This window comes from Desmodus rotundus, chromosome 11 (genome assembly GCF_022682495.2).
Source record: "Desmodus rotundus isolate HL8 chromosome 11, HLdesRot8A.1, whole genome shotgun sequence".
In the NCBI taxonomy this organism is placed as follows: Eukaryota; Metazoa; Chordata; class Mammalia; order Chiroptera; family Phyllostomidae; genus Desmodus; species Desmodus rotundus.
The window spans coordinates 51455613-51472290 of NC_071397.1; the positions used below are offsets into that span (position 1 = coordinate 51455613).

At 38.1% G+C, this 16678-nt stretch overlaps 1 pseudogene; it reads left to right on the forward strand.

Moving 5' to 3' along the window:
* The first annotated feature begins 16249 nt into the window (after positions 1–16249).
* Positions 16250–16429, forward strand: LOC128779578 (U2 spliceosomal RNA; annotated as a pseudogene).
* The last annotated feature ends 249 nt before the right edge of the window (positions 16430–16678 follow it).

Sequence of the window (16678 nt, forward strand, 5' to 3'; positions counted from 1 at the left end):
TTAAACACAGGAGGGAAGGAAACTCCACTTTCACCCTAGTAGGAAAAGTGCCTGAAAATAATACTTCATCTCAAGACTGGTTCTATCATGTTTGATTGCAAGAATAGGAAGAAGTAAAGAAGTAAGAATCAGGCTGATTATTCTTTTGCCTTAGGGGGAAAATCTTTTATTCTTGGCGGAAGATTGTTGATGAATTTTTTATGAATGATAAAGCAAACTTTTTCTAAGGTAGCTAGATATTTGTAAGCCTACGGCGATCCTGAAGACTTGAAATGTACACAGCCGTGTGAGTATTGTCTGTCATTAACTGAATGAGGTTTAAGCATTCTGTTTAGTGAGATCAAAAAATTCTTCTTGCTTGAGAAGAAAAAGAACTGAATTTGCTGGGAGTAAGATCCCAAGACAGTTGCATCATTTCCTTGATGAAATATTTTTCTCCTATTCATTAATATCATGTGGTCCATAGTCTTTATGTGATATTATAGCATATTTTTTCACCCACTAATTAACTCAGACTACAATTCAACCCTAAAAGGTAATCTTTATGACAAGGTCACATAGGAAAGGATATATATCTTTCAGATATGCCCTCTGAACTTTGGAAAAAATCCATAATAATAAATTATCCTTTCCTTTCCAAATTTGTAATATTTATTAGAAGTGACATTTCTGCCATTTACCAGCTGTGAAATGTTTAATGTGTAAACTTACCATAGGGAGATACACACACAGCCTTTCCGTGAGCTCAGGATAGTACCTGGTGCTATGAAAGGTCCCCTACTAATGTCTATTTTCTGATTGTTGATCAAAATGTTTTGAAGTAAAGCAATTAATTCTCATTGGAATAAAATTTTGCTTGTATTGGATATCTTGTAATTATATTATCCTTTATTATCTCTCTGACCCTCAGCTTCCTCCTGTGTGAGATGGAAGTTAAGAATGTTGAATAAAATCTCAAAGTGATTAATACAATGTCTGGAACATATTAAGTGCTCAATAAATGGTATCCCTATCTACAGATTACTTTCTGTTAGACAGCATCAAGTTAAAAATACCATACTAAAGACATAGTTATCACCTCTGAGACCAAGAAACAAGAGATCTCAGGAAAATGTTAGCAGATAGAGCAGCAAAAACATATTGGTAGATAAACTCTCGGGCTGGTGGCAGGCACAAGGGGATGTTGATTTAAAAAACTTAGCTGGTTTTTATCATCAGCCTTTCTAGTATCCCAGAAGAACACAGAATTTTGAAGCAGTTGATACAGAAGAGAGTAGAAAGTTAGAAGGAAACGAGTGTGTGGTGGTGTGGGTGGAAAAAGGAGATGGAAAGTAGGATCAGATGAAAGTCTGTGTTCAGCACCCTCAATTTTCTTCCTCCACTTCTACACACTGAGTACAAGTAGTCAGGTACCCAAAACCAGCCCCAAAACTGGAGGTTTAGTTACTGGGAACATTAAGCAGAACAAGGAGGAGGCACAAAGTTGAAAATAAGAGTAATTATTGTCCCACTTTTTATATAATGGACAGATTCCCAAAACCTGTCTTGTTCTGTGTAGATTACTGGACACCAATGGTAAAGCCCTAGGTAGAAAATGAAAGAATATTTTTCTGTAGAAACTAAAAGATTACTGAGATAGACCTCTCTGCATTGATATTTGGTGTCCTGCGTGGCTGGCCATCATTACAACCGATTTCACAAGAGTGAGGACTACATACTGTAAACACTAAAGATCATAGAGTTTCCAATAAAAATTTGAGAGCCTTGTTAAACAAGAGTGGTCACCAAGGATTATGAAATATATGCAGAAACCCTCCAGAATTTGACAGAGAAGCCAAGTAAGCAAACCAAGAAGAGAAATTCAGAGGAAGGATAATGCAAGAAATGCAAAAGCATTACAATATTAAAACCAAAATGCAAATTAATACATCAGATAGATACAAGCTTTTGCACCAATAAAAATGGATATTTAGAAGAACTCCTAGTGAAAATAACATGGCTGAAACAAAAGTTTCAACAAGTTTGTAAGTAAATAAAATGACAAGAAAATGAAAAGTGTGAGAGAAAAAGCTAAGAATTGAGAGCATCGAACTAAGAGCTCAAATAAGCAATTAATTTGAATTTCATAAAGAATAAAGAAGAAAGGTCACGGTGATAAAAATATTTTTAAGAGATTTTTCTAAAACTAAAAAGTGCACACTTCTGGATTGAAAGAACTCAACAAAATACCAGCACAAGTATTTTTTAATATTAAAAGAAAGAATATTGCCATAATATTTCAGAATACCATGATAGACAATCTTAAAGAAATTGATAATAATAAGAAGAAGAAGAAGTGTAAGAAGAAGGAGGAGAAGGAGGTGGAGGAGGAGGAAGTGGAGAAGGAGAAGGTCACATCCAAAGAAGAGAATCAGAATTACAACAAGCTTTTCAAAAACAGCACCTGATGCTTCAGAGAGAAAATAATTTTCAACCTAGAATTTTTTCATTCAAGGATGAGTAGAATGAAGATATTTTCAGACATGTAAATATTCACTAAATTTTCTTTCCTTTCTTAGGCAGCTGTTGGAAAGAAGTACAGAATGGAAAAAAGTTCTACACAGGCCAGAGTTTGACAATTAAACTGAGGTTTGTTTGGGGGTTTTTTGGTAACTTAAATAATAGCTAATTTATGATAATAAGGGAAAAAGAGGGACTATCTACAAATGATGAATTAAGACAAAGTTTTGAGCATATTTTTAAAAATTATAAGGTAACCAATATAGAAAGTTAAAAGTGATAAAATTATATTGAAAAGATAATAAAAGGGGGGACCACCTTTTATTACAAATTGATACTCAAGTTTTATAAACATGTCTTCATATGCCTATAATTGGGGTTTGGATCTGTAATGACATACCTAAAAGTACTACCCATTCCCCACCTTCCCGTGGAAGCCAAATTCTAAAACGAGCAGGTCCAGAGAATTGTTGTAAATGCGGCGTGTTGTGAGAGGGTGCCCACTCAGGACCATGACTTTCACCCTGGGGGCAACTTGTGGCCCCAAACGCAGTGGAAGCCCGCACTTGGGGTGGAGCACAAGGGTCCATGGCTGCCAGTGAACTCCCTCAAGCAGGATGGGGAAGAAAATACAGCTTACCTCTTGGCTATAGAGATTCGTGAGCAGAGCAGAATTACAGTAAATATTGAGGCAAGTGCTAACACTTAGAGCATGACACCAAGTATGGTTCAGCCCCACGCCATGAGTAGGCTCCATGGTGCATCATCAGGGACACATCAGCCATCTGTTTCTCTTCAGAAAGCACACATCAGTAGCTGCACACCGATTCTGATTATAGGTGGTGTTTCCACCTACACTGCCACCAAATCTCTTTTAGAACATATGAAAAAAGCACAAAAAGTGGGATGTGCTGAGAGTCCGCCAGTCGGTGAAATGACGCTCCCCATTCAGTAAGCACAAGCTGCTAAAGGAAGTCTTCCTGGGAAAACTTCCAGTTCAAAAGACCTAAGGGGAATTTTTACATCTGAGATCTAGGATTATCACTCACAACATTCCTGAAGCAGTTCTCTCAGCAGTCCCTGATGGAATTGTGACAATTCTCTGCACCCCAAGTTGGATGACAACTGCAGAAAGTTCTGCGCTATTATCAGCCCAGCCACAGATGTCTGCAGAAATGTGCTTTTTTCCCTCAGTGACAAATCCTGCAAACACCAAGCATTGTGAGTGAGAGGCATATCAACAGATATGGCTACAGTAAGTGGTTTCAGATAGCACATCAAGTGTACTTCCCTCAGATTATATTATACACACACACACTCCACTCACATCATTCCATGGCATCTGCGTGAATCAGAGGAAAAAGGCCACTTGGTAATCAAATATAAAATATAAGTCATGACAGGGCATGAGATGAAAGATACATAATTTGCAATTCATAAATCTAAGTTTTGTTTATCTTGAAAGGCATTCGTGTCCTGTCCAGAAAGTACCCAGCCATGCACTATAAAAAATAGAGACATTTATTGAACAAGATACAAGAAACATTGTACACAGGACAATGATGCCTTAGTCCCCTTCAAAGCAGGCACCTTGGGACCTCACACAGTTCTCCCAGTCACCATCAGCTGCTCCACTGTATTTTCCTGAATCTCATTGATGGTCTGAAATCTCTTCCCTTTCAAAGGTGATTTTAATTTGGGGAAAAGCCAGAATTCCCAAGGCACCAAATCTGGGCTGTAGGGGGACTGAGTCACCTGGGTGATTTGATGTTTCTCCAAACAACTCTATATGAAACGTGATGCATGAGACAGCACATTGTCCTGATAAAGCTGCCAATCACCAGTTGCCCATAGCTGCGGCCTTTTCTGAATCATCCAAATAGTTTCTGTGGAGGAATGTTCAAGCTTAACGCAAAATTCATTGCTCTACTTGCTCAGTCACTGTGGACACCATGGCCACACAACACTCATGCTCACTCAACAGGGTCTACCTCCACCACTGACCAGTACAGTGAAGTCGTCACTGTTCACGTATGTGCATTCCAGTCCATTCTCCTCGGCTGCCAGGTTACACTGATGTCACACAAACTGTTCTCATTATATTAACAATAGCTGGACTTTTTCTGGACAGACCACATAAATATTGCAAGTACTTTAACCAAGGATTTTGTTAAGAGGTACTGTGAACATTATGGATTTACTTCTTTAATTGTAATTTACTGGGTGTGGAGTGACCTGTGAGGGAGAGCAGGGGATCATGCAATAGGCTCCACTCTGAGAGACAAGCTTTTCTCTGGTTGTGCTGTGATACAACCTTCTGCCCTGTTTTTAAACGTTCCTGTTGCTCTTGTCTGTTTTCCAGCTTAAACATTAACCTTGGGTGAAATGATGTTTTATGTTTCTCTTTCTCTCCCTCACTCTCCCTTCTACTCTTCCTGATTTGTGCTTCTAGATGCTGATCCCTGCCCACGTGCTGAGAAGATCCTTCCCTCCCACACTCCAATCCTTTTCCCCTGCCCTCTGTGCAGCTGTTTGACAGCCTGACCCCATCATTTTTCTATTACTGTGTAACAAGTTATCCCAAACTTGGTGGCTTGAAGCAACAACAGCAATTATCTCACAGTTGTTGTAGATCTGGATCCCAGACATAGCTTCACTCCCAGCCCAGCTATGTGGATCTGTCTAGAGAGCAGCTCACAACTTTGGAACTTGCTCTATGAGAGTGAAAAGGCTTTAAAGCAACAGAGAGTGCCAGCAAGGTGGAAGTCATTGTCTCTCGTAATGAAATCACAGAAGTTATATCCAATTAGTTTTGCTGTATTTAATTCATCAAATGCAAGTCACTAAATCCATTCAAGGATGAGGGATTATCTGAGGGTTGAGAATACCAAGAGGTGGGGACCACTGGGGGCCATTGCAGAGACTGCCTCCCAAGTTTGAGTAGAGTTGAGTTGGGGAGTGTTTGTACAGGGAGAGGAGAGGGCCCAAGTATGGCAGCCATGTCAGAGCTGCCTACCACCTTACCCCGATGGTTCGCCCACTCCAGATGCACACCTGTCCTTTTCTTTCTCTTTTGACCCAACACTCACTTCACATTGTCCTTACCAGGAAGTTCTATACTCTCTGAACCATTGGCTTTAACCATTTGCCTGATTGCCTAATATTCTGTCCTGCCAGATAGCAATAACTAACATTTATATACTAACATACATACAGATTACAAATCATTTTCCTATTAAAATTGAGTTACAGGAAAAAATATAGTGAAAATGCAGAACGCAGTGGTCAGATAAGTAGAAACAGCCAGGTAGAGGAGGATCATAGCAATGAGTAGTTTCAAGCATTCAATGGTCAGCCATTAGGAGGCTTGTGTTTCCCCCTTAAAGCTGGATTCCCTGAATCACCAGTGTGGATCTAGGGTGTTATTTGCAAACTACAGAGTTCTATCACTTGGTTATTTTAGAAGGTTTCATAAATTTGATATAGTTGATGTTGGATTACTGTAATAAACACATCAAGGTGTGAGAGTTGTGAATTTTAAATAGAAAAAATCACATAATTTTGAATATAACCATAGAAACTGAATTAATACCAGGCCTCTCTGCTTACTAAGGTCAGGTCCCGACAGTGGTTGCTATGGCTGTGTTTGACGGCTCTCACTGACTGCATAACAACTAGAAACATTTTCCTGAAAACTGATTTTTCTGGTAACCAGGGATTAAAGTGAACTCGGGTCCAGCCAGATTCTCTGCTTTGATCTGGCATTTCTCTCACAGACACAGTCATAACACCCAAAAATCAATCCACAGCAAAATGCTGATTTATGTCGAATATGGATTTTCCAACAAATAGCTTATGAACACACCTTTCGTGTGGATAATCACTAGAAGGAAAAAAATGGGCTGACTCCCACTCATTACAGCCGGGTGCTGCTTTAATCACCAGTAGGTAGTCTATTGTTAAGAAATCGAACATGCCCAAAGCAGGTCAGGATACAAACTGTGGCTCAAATAAGTAGACAAATGGGAAAAAGAAGAGATAGTTTACTCTATCTTGTTTACTCCCCCATCCGTGACATCCCATTTGAGTGTCTTTTCATTCAGATAAAGGTATTTAACTGACAGTTGATGAATAGTGTGTTTGTATTTTATGAGCACTTTCTCATAGATCTGTATTACATACAGATGAAAAATAGCCCATATGACTTTTGAACAAAATGAATGGCTGCAAGCCCTGGAAAATTCTAGTGAAAAGGTTGGCATGGTAAAAGGTTAATTAAAATTTGACTCTGCAGGATGGATACTTTTATTTATAGAACCTTCCACTGATTTTAAGCAGCCATGTTTTCTTCTAATTAAAATAATATGAACAGCTAATAGCAATCAGCTTAAAGAACTAAATATTTTAGAGGAAAGAATGATTCATAGGCTTCTCAATATTCACTTTACAGTAGGTGTCCACCATTAAAGAGCACATAAAACATTTGTGCTCAGCCATTGTCTGGTTCAAATGTCAAGAAATATTAAGTTGGAAAAAGTGAGGAGCAAATTATTTAAAGCTGTCTAAAATAAGTCACTGATATTATCATATAAATTTGATATTTCTCCTAAGTTGCTGGAATCATTCTCTGACATGGCATCACTCATAATCTCTGTAAAAGAGGACCAAAAGAAGCATTATCATAAAATGATAATTTTCTTATGTATTCACATACATAACATATGCTGGCAAATAATGATGTTTAAGAAAAGAAAAATTGGTCATGGGAACATTCTATACACATTCAGAAAGATATGGAACTAGAGAGATAGAGCAATAGGTAGACATAAGAATCACTTCATCATTTTAACTTCAGTAGAATTAACTACTATTTTCCCCAATTCATTGAGAATGAATAAAAACTAGATTTAAAGTCTGAAATGGAAAAGTGGAAAACCTGAATAAATAGCTATATGTAAGGGAAGTAAATGTTTTTAAAAAAGGAACAGATCAGAAATGCATACCTCCCAAATAAGTATATACTCCTCCCATCGTGATAAAAACAACCAATTCATCTTCCAATGCCGTACCCAACTTATCATTTTTTCCTTTTCCTCAATAATACAACCCTTGAATTTTAGCGGGGCATATCATCTTTTAGCACCAAGAGTACATATCCCACCTTCCACAAAGCTAAAACTGGCTGGTAGGTTGGTCTTGGCAGTGGAATGTCAGTGGCAGGGGTGCCCACATCTCTTGTCAAGCGTGCATTCTCTCCTTTCTCCTTTCTGCTGACGGGAATGTGGGTGGGCGTGCTCAGGGCTGAGCAGCCTTCTGAGGGAATGAGGGAACTGGAGGATGCAGTGCCTGTGAGGCTGAGCAATGGAATGAAAGGAGCCTGGGTCTCTAGTATTGTGGAGGGTCAAAGCAATCCTGCATTGTTCTACCTAGCTTGCGCTTGAACAGAGAAAGCAATTTCTACCTTTTAAAAAGTCTGCTGCTATTTTGTTTTGTTTTGTTGTCACTTTAGGGTAAACCGAATCCCAATTAAGTATACTCTCTAAGATGTGAATTTATTCAGAGAAACAAGAAAAGCAACATCTCTACAATTTAAGAGAAACTACTAAACTCTAAAATCCCAAATGTACAATCTCCCTCGAAAGACATAAATGCACTAGACCAATTATTCTCAACTTTTATGTACATCAGAACCACCCAAGGGCATGTTAAAATGCAGATTGCTGGACCCCACCCCGAAAATACCTGATTCAGCAGGTCACAGTGGAGCTGAGAATTTTCGTTTCTAATAGCCTCCCAAGCGGTGCTGACGCTGCCTGACTACTGAAACAACTCCCCAGGATACCCTTCCCCTTCTAACACGTGCATGATCTGTAAGTCCCACAGCGGGGCTCAACTGCCCTCGTCCTATCACCAAGATATCCTAATTTCTAAATGTCATGCAAGGCCACCTTTAACATCCCTGAACACCTTAGCATTCACATAGCAAGCTTCACACTATTATTTTTAAGTGATTACAGCTTATAAAAACTGAAATGAATGTAATACAGAATCATGTTTTTTATAATTTATTGTAATCAATTTAAGTTCCACTTCAGAAATCAGGTAAAATATAGACAACTAAATTATAGAAAAGGGGTGTTTATGTGTGTGTGTGTATAATTATCTGATTATTTGTTTCAGACTTGCCTAAAGTACTTATTAAAAATGGAGAGTCTGGGTCTCATCCTACACAAATTGAATCAGAGTAACTGAAGGCATGGCGTGGGAATCCCATTGTTTAACAGGCTCCCCAGGGGATCCTTATGAACCTAAATATTTGCTAATTGTTGATATTCTTGTTGAAGTGTCATCAGAGATACTAGCTCAGATGCAGGAGGATATTTTTTAGCATGACTGAGCATGAAACAGACGGCCAAAATGACCTCTTTGATACTGCTGACAAAAAGCTTGAAACCCACTGGTAGTTACCAGGTAGGAGTTAATGGCATGAGACAGAAAGCAACTGCCAGAAGAAAATCATCTAAATAATGGAATCTGTCTATTGAACACTGTTTGAAAGACGTTCTTCTCACCCAAATTCTGGCAAGTATATAAAATCCACCCATCCAGTCACAAAGGGCATTGTTTTATAGGAAGCTTTTTGCAGAAGGCACTAGCAAAGATATTCGTATTGAGGAGAAAGCAGATAAAGCCATACCCCTTTTATTTTCATCATTGCAGAAACCTAAGTAGTAGCATATAGTTAAGAAATAAGAATACAAATGGCCAAAATGTACTGAATAGGTGTTCAGCATCACTGGTCACCAGAGAAATGCCAATCAAAACCACAATGAGATACCACCTCACACCCATTAGGTTGTCTATTATCAGAAAGACAAAAGACAACAAATGTCAAGAAGTGGAGAAAAGAGAACAAACCTATGTGCGTCCTTGGTGGGAATGTTGGTACAGCCACTACGGGAAACAGTATGGAGGTTCCTCACAAAGTTATAAAAGGAACTACCATATGACCCTGCAAGCCTACTTCTGAGTATATAACCAAAGGAAACAAAATAATTATCTTAAAGAGATATCTGTACTTCCGTGTTCTCTACAGCATTCTTCAAAACAGCCAAGGTATAAGAACAATGTAAGTGCCTGTCAATAGATGAATAAAGAAGATGTAATGTGTGCACACACATGTGTGTATATATGTATGTATATACACATGTATACATATATGTATATACACACGTATGTATACATATATGTATATATACATATATACTGAATATGTGTACCAAATGTATACCAAATGGAATATAGTTCAGTCTTAAAAAATAAGGAAACTCTGACATTTGCAATAACATGGGTGAATCTGTAGAGTATTATGCTGGGTGAAATAAACCAGACAGAGAAAGGCAAATATTTCATTCATGGTACCACTTATTTGTGGTGTGGCTTCTTCAAAAAAACATCTAACGCATAGAAACAGAGAGTAGAAAAGTGGTCAACAGGGGCTGGGAAGTAGAGGAAAGAGAGAGAGTTTGGTAAAAGGGTACAACTTTCAGTTATAAAATGAATGAGGTCTGAGGATCTAATAATGTATAACACGGTGACTATAATTGATAACACTGTATTATGTAATTGAAATTTGCTGAGGGAGTGGAACTTAAATGTTTTCATGTGCACATGTGAGATGGTGGATGTGCGAATTAACTCATTCAGTTGACAGGAGGAACATTTTCACAATGTATATGTATACCAATTCATCACCCTGTGCATTTCAAATATCTTATAATTTTATACCTCAGTAAAGCCAAATTTTTAATGTGAAAAAATTTTAAAAGAGGTAATAAGCAGAGCAGCTGTAAAGCTGATTGTACCTTTCTAATACCTCTCCACTCCACGCACTCGAGTTCTGCTCTGACTACCGCACTTGAGATCACACCCATATCTCTCCTGACTACTTCAACTGTCTCTTAAATGGCTTTTCTCTCTCCAGTTTTACCTACCTCCAATCAGTCCTTCAACAGTACTATCAGAAGGACTTCTAGATACAAGTCTGATCGTGACAGACATTTTTTTAGAGAAAGGGGAAGAGATGAGAAAGAGAGAAAGAAACATGGCTGTGAGAGAGAAACAATGATCAGTTGCCTCTTGTAAATCCCCTGCTGAGCCCACAACCCACGCAGGTGCCCAAACCAGGAATTGATCCGCAGCCTTTTGCTTTGCGGACTAACACCCAACCCACTGAGTGCACTAGTCAGGGCTGATCGTGACACTTTACCACCTAAAATCTCTCAGGGCTCCCCATGGTCATTAGGGTAAAGTCCAAATTCCCTAGGATGGCAAAAAAGGCTCTTCATGATCTCATCCTTCTTATGCCTCCCACTTCATCTCTCACCATCCTTCTCCTCCCACTTGCACCAGATAAAGCTATTTGCAGTTCCTTTAATGTCTCCCACTTTCTCATCTGCAGGCTTTCCCCTCTCTTTGGAAAGCCCTCTCCACACATCTCATAAAATTGAAATCATAAACTTGCAAATCCTAGCAATGGGAAACATTTCTAGGCCATAATGCATCTTTGATACACTTTTTCACACACTCTGTAATGTAAATCCAAGGACTATTGAACACTGTGTCCCGAGAAACACTAAGGAACAGAGAGCTTGCCTTGGCATTCACTCCATCCAGCTTTCAGGGCCTCCCTGTTTTTATGCCCTCACTCAATCAGAATGCTATTTCTCCCACAAGACACTCACAGGATTCCACATGCTGAATGTTCTCTCTTGAGCTCCACTTATTCTTCACCCCCTTCAAACTTTTCCATTCTAAAGCCAGCCGCAAACTCTGTAATAAAAAAAGTTCAGCAGTTCATGCAGATATCAGTAGCAACAGATAAGTGTAACATATGGACCTTTGAAGTAGAGGCACCGGCAGAGAGCAAGGTAAATCAGAAGATAAGACTTGCCTCAGAAATACTATTGGACTCAGCCGTGTGCGCGGTCTCGGCAGCATTCCAGTACTCAGGTACTCATCAGCACTTTCCCTGACACGCATCCTGCCAGACTGTCGCAAACAGTCCCAGGCCAGGAAGAGATGCAGCTTACCCGATGAACTCAGATGATTCCGTGAGCCTGCCTCCTACTCTCATACCTGCTTTCCAGGTTTCTGTTTTGGCACAATCTTCAACACTGCCCTGGCTCAGCTCTCTGCTAAACGTTTATTCCTGGAAGTCAGCCTTGGCTCCTTCCCACACATGCTTACCCTAGGCCTCTAGTACTACTGTATATCCTACTCTATACTGCCTTCTCAGTCTTCCTTCCATTTCCTTGATTTCAGAATTTTTATGCCCCATGCCAGGATAGGTACATCAGTAAGAGAAAGGTTTTCTGGCTAAGCCTTGAATACAATGGTGTTTGAAATTTCCTTTAACTTTTGGTGAACTCTATATGCTGTATGCCATACTGGGGACTCAGTGCCTTTCAAAAGTTTCAAGCTAAAGAGATTTCTTTAGGTAGTGACAAGTAAAGATGCTGAAACTGACTAGATGAAACCATCCGACTGAGGCAGCCCATAATGACCAGTCCTTGGGCACAGTTTCTATTGGGTTGTTATCTCCTACAAATACCTGATGGATTTCCTGATCTACCTGTTCCTTGGCCCCCCCAGGGTCTCTTAAATACTTCAGGCACTATCCACATGATGCTGTTGCTGTTACTAATGGTTTTAAATTGCTTTACATGTTTGGTCAATATTGACTTTGAACTACTTTTTATTACTTCAGCATTAAATAACTTGGAATTATAAAACTAAACTTTGCATTTATTACTGAGATTTATTTCACTGATCCTTGTTCAAAAAGAGTGCCTTTCTCTTTCTTAATCCCAAAGGGTGAAATATAAATCTAAATGATGAATGGAAATATTTCTTTCATCATACTGGTAACCCTCTTAGAATCTATACTTTAAAATTCCCTTTATAATCTATACTTTAAATATCTCTTTGTTTTACAGTTCAAAGTGAACTCATCATAGGGGATGCCAACTAAAGGCAGAGGGCAATAAATGTATCTTTATTTAAAGACCAGAAAAAGCAATGATTATAATAGAATGGTGCAAATCTCCCTACTCTGATTCAAAACATCTTTTAGTCCTTTTCCACAAGGATACAATCTAATATTATGCATTCCTATTTTGGTCCCTACTAATGAAAAGAAGATGATAATAGCCAGTGATATTCCTCAGGCTAAATCTACCAAAGGTTTATTCTAGCAGAAGTGACATGTGATAGCAATACATCCACCTTTTACACACACACACACACACACACACACACACTCACTCACTACCCAGATCTGACAGAATATTAAAATTTATATTTAAATTATCTATCCTCAAGTATAAAATTAGAGGATTGAATATCAGTGAAACTAAACTTTCTACTCCTTAAAGATGAAAATTTATAAATTTAAAAATACATATAAATGAGTTGTTAAAATCCTGTCTCAGGCCTGCTACTAGGAGAATTCAAGCATTCTTATTGGCCACTTGACACCCCACATACCTAGACTCTAAAATCCTTAAAGATAAAGAATGTGTTATTAAATATGTTTCTACTCTTCATCCAATGTTTCACACATCAAATATTAATAATCTACTTTTCAGACACAACTATTATAAGCTCCTGGAAGTCAGAGGTAATCATGTCTTGTCTTCTGTGCCCTCTTCACACCGTGTGCCCCACAACCATCTACAGAGGCAAATTGCTGATGCTATCACAGAAATCAAGTGCTCCCTTCCCAGATTCCCACGGGCTAAGTCATAGCATCCAAAAATGTGAGAAATTCTGGCTAGTGGGAGATGACTTCATTTATCAGTACTTATTGTAATTTCTGGTGCAAAAAAGAACAAAACAGGACCAAATATCTGACTCACATGTCCCTAGTCTTCTTTTCTGATCACACCTGAGTCCTGCGAGACTTCTCTACCTAGCTGCTCTGTAATGTCTTCAATCAGATTGGGGGGTTATATTTTTACAAATCTTCTGCCTTAAAATTATATTTCAGTTGATCTTCAGTCGCTCTTCAGTCGTTCAAGTAAGCTAGCTCACTACTTTTTTGAATAGGACATTGTTCACAAGTAATAGAAAGAATTTTATTGGAACCCCCCAAATAGCAGAGTGTTCTTTAAAAAGACCTAAATATATTAAGGAGAAGACAAAAAGTTAGGAAAATCACCTATAAAAGGAGGAGAAGTTTAAGAGATGTATAAAGATACCTAAATGACAAATATGAAATATTCTACTGATATGTAATAGGAATTCCAAGATAAGATGACTGAAAGAGTTAAAAAGCCAAAGAGTGAAAGAGCTAAAGAGTTAAAAAGCTAAAAGCTAACCAAGAAAAGTTTTTCTTCACTGAAGAAAAATCTGAGAAATGTATGAACTTGGGGATAGGAAAAAAAGAAAAAAAAAACCTTACATGTACAAAGAGACTGAATACAGTTCTTTATAAATTTTATGGAAAGAATGATTATTTCATGAAGTTATTACTCATTGTTTCTTACATAAAAGAAACCAAAATTTAGGTTCATTTGCATCCCTACAATAACAAAAGTCTATATTTTTAAATTAGCATTTAAGCACACTCAAAGTTTCTTTACATTGGTAACTACTGCTTAGTATCAGTTTAGTGGTTGTGGTCAGAAAGAGCTATCATCTTCTTTGTTGTCAAGTTCGTTGTGAGAAGCTTAGGGACAATGCCTTCATCTACAGCCATCTATGATGATTTCATATTGTTCTCAATTTCCTTCTCATACTCTGTACGTTCACTTTGTTCAACGATTGCGCTTCACAGATTCAGGTTCCGAAGAGAAATGTAATTTTTAAACGTTGTAAAAGGTAAATGAGGATATTTAAGTAAAGTAAAAGAAGACAAGTAAATATAAAAAATAACATTTGAGGATATTTTTGTGAAAAGAGAACTCACTTTGGTTGGAAATGGAAGGCAACAAATGCATATGTCTATAAATTATCATTTAATAAAGCATGATTTTGGCACAAATTTGATTTGACTGGACCAATACAGCTTAGTGTGGTTGGTTGATAATTAAAGTGGGGAAACAAAGCAATGATTTATAAAGGGTAAATTTTATTTACAAAGAAAAGTACATGAACCCCCACAGACTTAGTAAATGCACAGCCATGCTCCTCTATCTGACAGGCTTGCAAAAGCCACTGGGCGGATCACGTGAGCACATGTTTTTAACTCCATGGCATAGCCACTTGGTTTCATCCGCCACACTAATCTGATACTAATTGCTTCCTAGAGTATATAATATACCAAATTTTCCATATACTCTTTTCATAGTTTCTTTTTTCTAAGTAATCTCTCTCCTTCTCTCTCAGTGGACACAGAGGATACATTCAAAACTAGAATTCTGCTGAATCTGTTATAAATATATGTAACAATAAAGATTCAGCAACACTTTTCCAACTCTTCAGATAAATGGCATTCCAGTAAAATAACCCGTTCTTTACTGGCTGCAATAAACTTAGGCAAGGAATAAACCAGAAATATGTAACCCTAATTCAACAAGTAATTTTGCTCTAGATAATTTTTGTTAAAAAGGCTAGGAAATAATGGGAAAATAAAGACTAAATGAGAAGATGAATGAAACATCATTGGGTAGCTTAAGAGCTGAATAATTAAGAATAACAATGCTAACACTGCTGGAATAAAACTGCTTCGGTGTGAATTTCAACTATGCAATAAAAATTCTTTCATTTTGACACTGACCAGTAGAGAGAGAAAGCTTCAAATCTGATATTAGAAGTAAAAAATAACCACTAGTACAATAAAAATAGAATGTAGACTTCCCAATGCACCAGAGGAGAAAAACAAGCCCATAAACTGCTTCCAAATAATACAGGGGAGAGAGAGAGAGAGAGAGAAAGCGAGTGGTTGGCAGCAGTTGGCAAAACTAAAGAACTAAAAAGCACATGAAAAGTTAAGCAGAACAGTTTTTTTCCTCATCCTTGTCGCACTCCCCCACCTTCTCTTCCTGATTCCTGAAAATACCAACTCCCTTCAGGCTTTCTGTTACATACCTAAGCAAGAAGAAAAATAGACATTTGTCACTGCAAGTAAAGCTAGATAAAGAAACCAGGATGCTCTGAGCATAACAGGACATCTGCACTGTAATATATCTGAGTAATATGTCTGATTGCTTTGCAGCTTCCCCTCCCACACAATCCATAATGCAGCCACCCCCACACAATTCCAACCCCATCTAAAATAGAAACAGTGGAAGTGAATAATAATTCCCTAGAGGCTGAGGAGAAACTGGGGCCCATAGTAGCAGAGAGGTGTGGAAAGAAAGCAGAGAAGTCAAAAGAAGCAGAGGTTTTGAATTTCTTAGTAGCTCTGAGAGGGAAAGCCTCAAGAGGCAGCTCCAGAGCTGAGCCTGAAGAGCTGGAAGAATGAGATGAATAGGGCAGAGAAGCTGCTCCTAAACCCCACTGGACTCTGTGTGGGCTGGAGCATCTGACTCAAGACTGAAGTGGTACTTTATGCATTCCTCTGAATCCTGCAAGCATTTGGTCAGCTGAGAGTAGAGCATTTATTCTTTTATTGTTTTATTTTATTTTTCAATCACACTTTGCATTCAATAGTATTTTTTATTAGTTTCATGTGTACAGCATAGTGGCTGGACAATCCTATAATTTACAAAGTGATCCTCCCAATATTTCATATACCTACCTGGTTATCGCTTCTCGGCCTTTTGGCTAAGATCATGTGTAGTATCTGTTCTTATCAGTTCATATACCTACCTGGCAGCACACATTATTATTATTATTTTTTAATTGAATATAGCCAATAATATAGTCAAGATTAGGGCATTTAATATTTTAAAGTTTCATCTCTCCTAGCTATGGGTAAGAGTACAAAATTATCAAAAGTACACAAAGGTGAGATTTTCCTGATAATTACACTGTATCTCTGTAAAGAATATTTTCTTTCACTTACTTACAGGCCTCTATAGATAGTTTGCCTTCTTAGTAGCTACACACCCCAATATGAACACATACTACATTCCCTGAAGACTTATTCAAATGTTCAACAATTGATCATTCAACTCCACTGGGTAGGAAGCCTTCCGGGGCCCAGGGAAACAACTCAGAGAGTCCCGCTCTC